Genomic DNA, 6000 nt, shown 5'->3' with positions numbered 1-6000 from the left:
GCTTTTCCCTGGAAAACAAAACTCGCCTGCCAAATTTTTGATGGCAGATTGCAGGAGCCACTTGGTACTATCAAACCAGCTCAACTTGGTACTGGTTCCACTTTGGGTCTGGTCACCATCCTGCCTATCGTAGCTTTTCAGGAGCCAGCCGGTCACTCCCAGCCATAGGCCCCCAGACAAATATCTCGGCCCGTTTCCCTGGCAAACAAAAGTAAGCTGCCCCGCTTCTGGATGGCAGATTGCAGGAGCCACATGGTACTATCAAACCAGGCCAACATGGCACTGGTGCCACCTTGGCTCTGGGAACCATCCTGCCTATCGTGGATTTTCAGGGGCCAGCCGGCCACTCTCAGCCATATGCCCCCAAACACATACCACGGCCCTTTGCTCTGGGAAACAAAACTCAACTGCCCCTATTCTGGATGGCAAATTGCAGGACGCACTTGGTACTACGAAAACAGCCCGACTTGGCACTGATGCCACCTTGGGTCAGGGAACAATCCTGCATATCGAGCTTTTTAAGGAGCCAGCCGGCCACGTCCAGCCATATAACCCCAAAAAAAAACCACGGAACTTTTGTCCAGCAAACAAAAATCCGCTGCCCCGCGTCTGGATGGCAGATTGCAGGAGCTATTTAGTATTATCAAACCAGCCCGACTTGGCTCTGGTACCACCATGAGTCTGGTAAGCATCCTGCCTATCGTAGCTTTTCAGTAGCCAGCCAGTCACTCCCAGCCATAGGCCCCCAGACAAATACCTCGGCCCGTTTCCCTGGGAAACAAAATTAGGCTGTCCCGCTTCTGGATGGCAGATTGCAGGAGCCACTTGGTACTATCAAACCAGCCCACCTTGGCACTGACGCCACCTTGGCTCTGGGAACCATCCTGCGTATCCTGGGTTCAAAGGAGACAGCCGGCCACTCCCAGCCACAGGCCTCCAAACACAAACAACGGCGCTTTTCCCTGGAAAACAAAACTGGCCTGCCAACTTTTTGATGGCAGATTGCAGGAGCCACTTGGTACTATCAAACCAGCCCAACTTGGCACTGGTGCCACCATGGGTCTGGTCACCATCCTGCGTATCGTAGCTTTTCAGGCGCCAGCCGGTCACTCCCAGCCATAGGCCCCCAGAGAAAAACCTCGGCCCGTTTCCCTGGCAAACAAAAGTAAGCTACCCCGCTTCTGGATGGCAGATTGCAGGAGCCACTTTGTACCATCAAACCAGCCCGACTTGGCACTGGTGCCACCTCTGGTCTGGGAACCATCCTGCGTATCGTGGATTCTAAGGAGCCAGCTGGCCACTCCCAGCCACAGGCCCCCAAACACAAACAACGGTGCTTTTCCCTGGAAAACAAAACTCACCTGCCAACTTTTTGATGGCAGATTGCAGGAGCCACTTGGTACTATCAAACCAGCCCAACTTGGCACTGGTGCCACCATGGGTCTGGTCACCATCCTGCCTATCGTAGCTTTTCAGGAGCCAGCCGGTCACTCCCAGCCATAGGCCCCCAGACACAAAGCTCTGCCCGTTTCCCTGGCAAACAAAAGTAAGCTGCCCCGCTTCTGGATGGCAGATTGCAGGAGTCACTTTGCACCATCAAACCAGCCCGACTTGGCACTGGTGCCACCTCTGGTCTGGGACCAATCCTGCGTATCGTGGATTCTAAGGAGACAGCTGGCCACTCCCAGCCACAGGCCCCCAAACACAAACAACGGCGCTTTTCCCTGGAAAACAAAACTCGCTTGCAAACTTTTTGATGGCAGATTGCAGGAGCCACTTGGTACTATCAAACCACCCCAACTTGGCAACAAGTGGTTCCTGCAATCTGACATCCAGAAGTGGGGCAGCTTACTTTTTTTTGCCAGGGAAACGGACCGTTGTTTGTGTTTGGAGGCGTATGGCTGGGAGTGGCCGACTGGCTCCTTAAAATCCACGATACGCAGCATGGTTCCCAGACCAGAGGTGGCACCAGTGCCAAGTCGGGCTGGTTTGATAGTACCAAGTGGCTCCTGCAATCTGCCATCCAGAAGCGGGGCAGCTTACTTTTGTTTGCCAGGGAAACGGGCCGAGGTTTGTGACTGGGGACCTATGGCTGGGAGTGACCGGCTGGCTCCTGAAAAGTTACGATAGGCAGGATGGTGACCAGACCCATGGTGGCACCAGTGCCAAGTTGGGCTGGTTTGATAGTACCAAGTGGCTCCTGTAATCTGCCATCAAATAGTTGGTAGGCGAGTTTTGTTTTCCAGGGAAAAGCGCCGTTGTTTGTGTTTGGGGGCCTGTGGTAGGGAGTGGCCGGCTGGCTAATTAGAATCCACGATACGCAGGATGGTTCCCAGACCCAAGGTGGGACCAGTGCCAAGACGGGCTAGTTTGATGGTGCAAAGTGGCTCCTGCAATCTGCCATCCAGAAGCGGGGTAGCTTACTTTTGTTTGCCAGGGAAACGGGCCGAGCTTTTTGTCTGGGGGCGTATGGCTGGGAGTGACCGGCTGGCTCCTGAAAAGCTACGATAGGCAGGATGGTGACCAGACCCATGGTGGCACCAGTGCCAAGTTGGGCTGATTTGATAAAACCAAGTGGCTCCTGCAATCTGCCATCAAAATGTTGGCAGGAGAGTTTTGTTTTCCAGGGAAAAGCGCCGTTGTTTGTGTTTGGGGGCCTGTGGCTGGGAGTGGCCGGCTGGCTCCTTAGAATCCACGATACGCAGCATGGTATCCAGACCCAAGGTGGCACCAGTGCCAAGTTTTGCTGGTTTGATAGTACCAAGTGGTTCCTGCAATCTGCCATCCAGAAGCAGGGCAGCTTACTTTTGTTTGCCAGGGAAACGGGCCGAGGTTTTTCTCTGGGGGCCTATGGCAGGGAGGGACCGGCTGGCTCCTGAAAAGCTACGATAGGCAGGATGGTTCCCAGACCCATGGTGGCACCAGTGCCAAGTTGGGCTGATTTGATAGTAGCAAGTGGCTCCTGCAATCTGCCATCAAAATGTTGGCAGGCGAGTTTTGTTTTCCAGGGAAAAGCGCCGTTGTTTGTGTTTGGGGGCCTGTGGCTGGGAGTGACCGGCTGGCTCCTTAGAATCCACGATACGCAGGATGGTTCCCAGACCCAAGGTGGAACCACTGCCAAGTTGGGCTGGTTTGATAGTACCAAGTGATTCCTGCAATCTGCCGTCCAGATGCGGGGCAACTTACTTTTGTTTGCCAGGGAAAAGGGCCGAGCTTTGTGTCTGGGGGCCTATGGCTGGGAGTGACCGGCTGGCTCCTGAAAAGCTACGATAGGCAGGATGGTGACCAGACCCATGGTGGCACCAGTGCCAAGTTGGGCTGGTTTGATAGTACCAAGTGGCTCCTGCAATCTGCCATCAAAAAGTTGGCAGGCGAGTTTTGTTTTCCAGGGAAAAGCGCCGTTGTTTGTGTTTGGGGGCCTGTGGCTGGGAGTGGCCGGCTGGCTCCTTAGAATCCACGATACGCAGCATGGTTCCCAGACCAGAGGTGGCACCAGTGACAAGTCGGGCCAGTTTGATGGTGCAAAGTGGCTCCTGCAATCTGCCATCCAGAAGCGGGGCAGCTTACTTTTGTTTTCCAGGGAAAAGGGCCGAGGTTTTTCTCTGGGGGCCTATGGCTGGGAGTGACCGGCTGGCGCGTGAACAGCTACGATAGGCAGGATGGTTCCCAGACCCATGGTGGCACCAGTGCCATGTTGGGCTGATTTGATAGTACCAAGTGGCTCCTGCAATCTGCCATCAAAATGTTGGCAGGCGAGTTTTGTTTTCCAGGGAAAAGCGCCGTTGTTGTATATGGGGGCCTGTGGCTGGGAGTGGCCGGCTGGCTGCTTAGAATCCACGATACGCAGGATGGTTCCCAGACCCAAGGTGGCACCAGTGCCAAGTTGTCTGGTTTGATAGTACCAAGTGGTTCCTGCAATCTGCCATCCAGAAGCGGGGCAGCTTACTTTTGTTTGCCAGGGAAACGGGCCGAGCTTTGTGTCTGGGGGCCTATGGCTGCGAGTGACCGGCTGGCTCCTGAAAAGCTACGATAGGCAGGATGGTGACCAGACCCATGGTGGCACCAGTGCCAAGTTGGGCTGGTTTGATAGTACCAAGTGGCTCCTGCAATCTGCCATCAAAAAGTTGGCAGGCGAGTTTTGTTTTCCAGGGAAAAGCGCCGTTGTTTGTGTTTGGGGGCCTGTGGCTGCGAGTGGCCGGCTTGCTAATTGGAATCCACGATACGCAGGATGGTTCCCAGACCTGACGTGGCACCAGTGCCAAGTCGGGCTAGTTTGATGCTGCAAAGTGGCTCCTGCAATCTGCCATGCAGAAGCGGGGTAGCATACTTTTGTTTGCCAGGGAAAATGGCCGAGGTTTTTGTCTGGGGCCTATGGCTGGGAGTGACCGGCTGGCTCCTGAAAAGCTACGATAGGCAGGATGGTGACCAGACCCATGGTGGCACCAGTGCCAAGTTGGGCTGATTTGATAGTAGCAAGTGGCTCCTGCAATCTGCCATCAAAATGTTGGCAGGCGAGTTTTTTTTTCCAGGGAAAAGCGCCGTTGTTTGTGTTTGGGGGCCTGTGGCTGGGAGTGACCGGCTGGTTCCTTAGAATCCACGATACGCAGGATGGTTCCCAGACCAGAGGTGGCACCAGTGCCAAGTCGGGCTGGTTTGATAGTACCAAGTGGCTCCTGCAATCTGCCATCCAGAAGCGGGGCAGCTTACTTTTGTTTGCCAGGGAAACGGGCCGAGGTTTGTGACTGGGGACCTATGGCTGGGAGTGACCGGCTGGCTCCTGAAAAGTTACGATAGGCAGGATGGTGACCAGACCCATGGTGGCACCAGTGCCAAGTTGGGCTGGTTTGATAGTACCAAGTGGCTCCTGTAATCTGCCATCAAATAGTTGGTAGGCGAGTTTTGTTTTCCAGGGAAAAGCGCCGTTGTTTGTGTTTGGGGGCCTGTGGTAGGGAGTGGCCGGCTGGCTAATTAGAATCCACGATACGCAGGATGGTTCCCAGACCCAAGGTGGGACCAGTGCCAAGACGGGCTAGTTTGATGGTGCAAAGTGGCTCCTGCAATCTGCCATCCAGAAGCGGGGTAGCTTACTTTTGTTTGCCAGGGAAACGGGCCGAGCTTTTTGTCTGGGGGCGTATGGCTGGGAGTGACCGGCTGGCTCCTGAAAAGCTACGATAGGCAGGATGGTGACCAGACCCATGGTGGCACCAGTGCCAAGTTGGGCTGATTTGATAAAACCAAGTGGCTCCTGCAATCTGCCATCAAAAAGTTGGCAGGAGAGTTTTGTTTTCCAGGGAAAAGCGCCGTTGTTTGTGTTTGGGGGCCTGTGGCTGGGAGTGGCCGGCTGGCTCCTTAGAATCCACGATACGCAGCATGGTATCCAGACCCAAGGTGGCACCAGTGCCAAGTTTTGCTGGTTTGATAGTACCAAGTGGTTCCTGCAATCTGCCATCCAGAAGCAGGGCAGCTTACTTTTGTTTGCCAGGGAAACGGGCCGAGGTTTTTCTCTGGGGGCCTATGGCAGGGAGGGACCGGCTGGCTCCTGAAAAGCTACGATAGGCAGGATGGTGACCAGACCCATGGTGGCACCAGTGCCAAGTTGGGCTGATTTGATAGTAGCAAGTGGCTCCTGCAATCTGCCATCAAAATGTTGGCAGGCGAGTTTTGTTTTCCAGGGAAAAGCGCCGTTGTTTGTGTTTGGGGGCCTGTGGCTGGGAGTGACCGGCTGGCTCCTTAGAATCCACGATACGCAGGATGGTTCCCAGACCCAAGGTGGAACCACTGCCAAGTTGGGCTGGTTTGATAGTACCAAGTGATTCCTGCAATCTGCCGTCCAGATGCGGGGCAACTTACTTTTGTTTGCCAGGGAAAAGGGCCGAGCTTTGTGTCTGGGGGCCTATGGCTGGGAGTGACCGGCTGGCTCCTGAAAAGCTACGATAGGCAGGATGGTGACCAGACCCATGGTGGCACCAGTGCCAAGTTGGGCTGGTTTGATAGTACCAA

This window comes from Melospiza melodia, chromosome 5, assembly GCF_035770615.1.
Source record: "Melospiza melodia melodia isolate bMelMel2 chromosome 5, bMelMel2.pri, whole genome shotgun sequence".
Classification (NCBI taxonomy): domain Eukaryota; kingdom Metazoa; phylum Chordata; class Aves; order Passeriformes; family Passerellidae; genus Melospiza; species Melospiza melodia.
Note: the sequence above shows the minus strand (reverse complement) of the source record.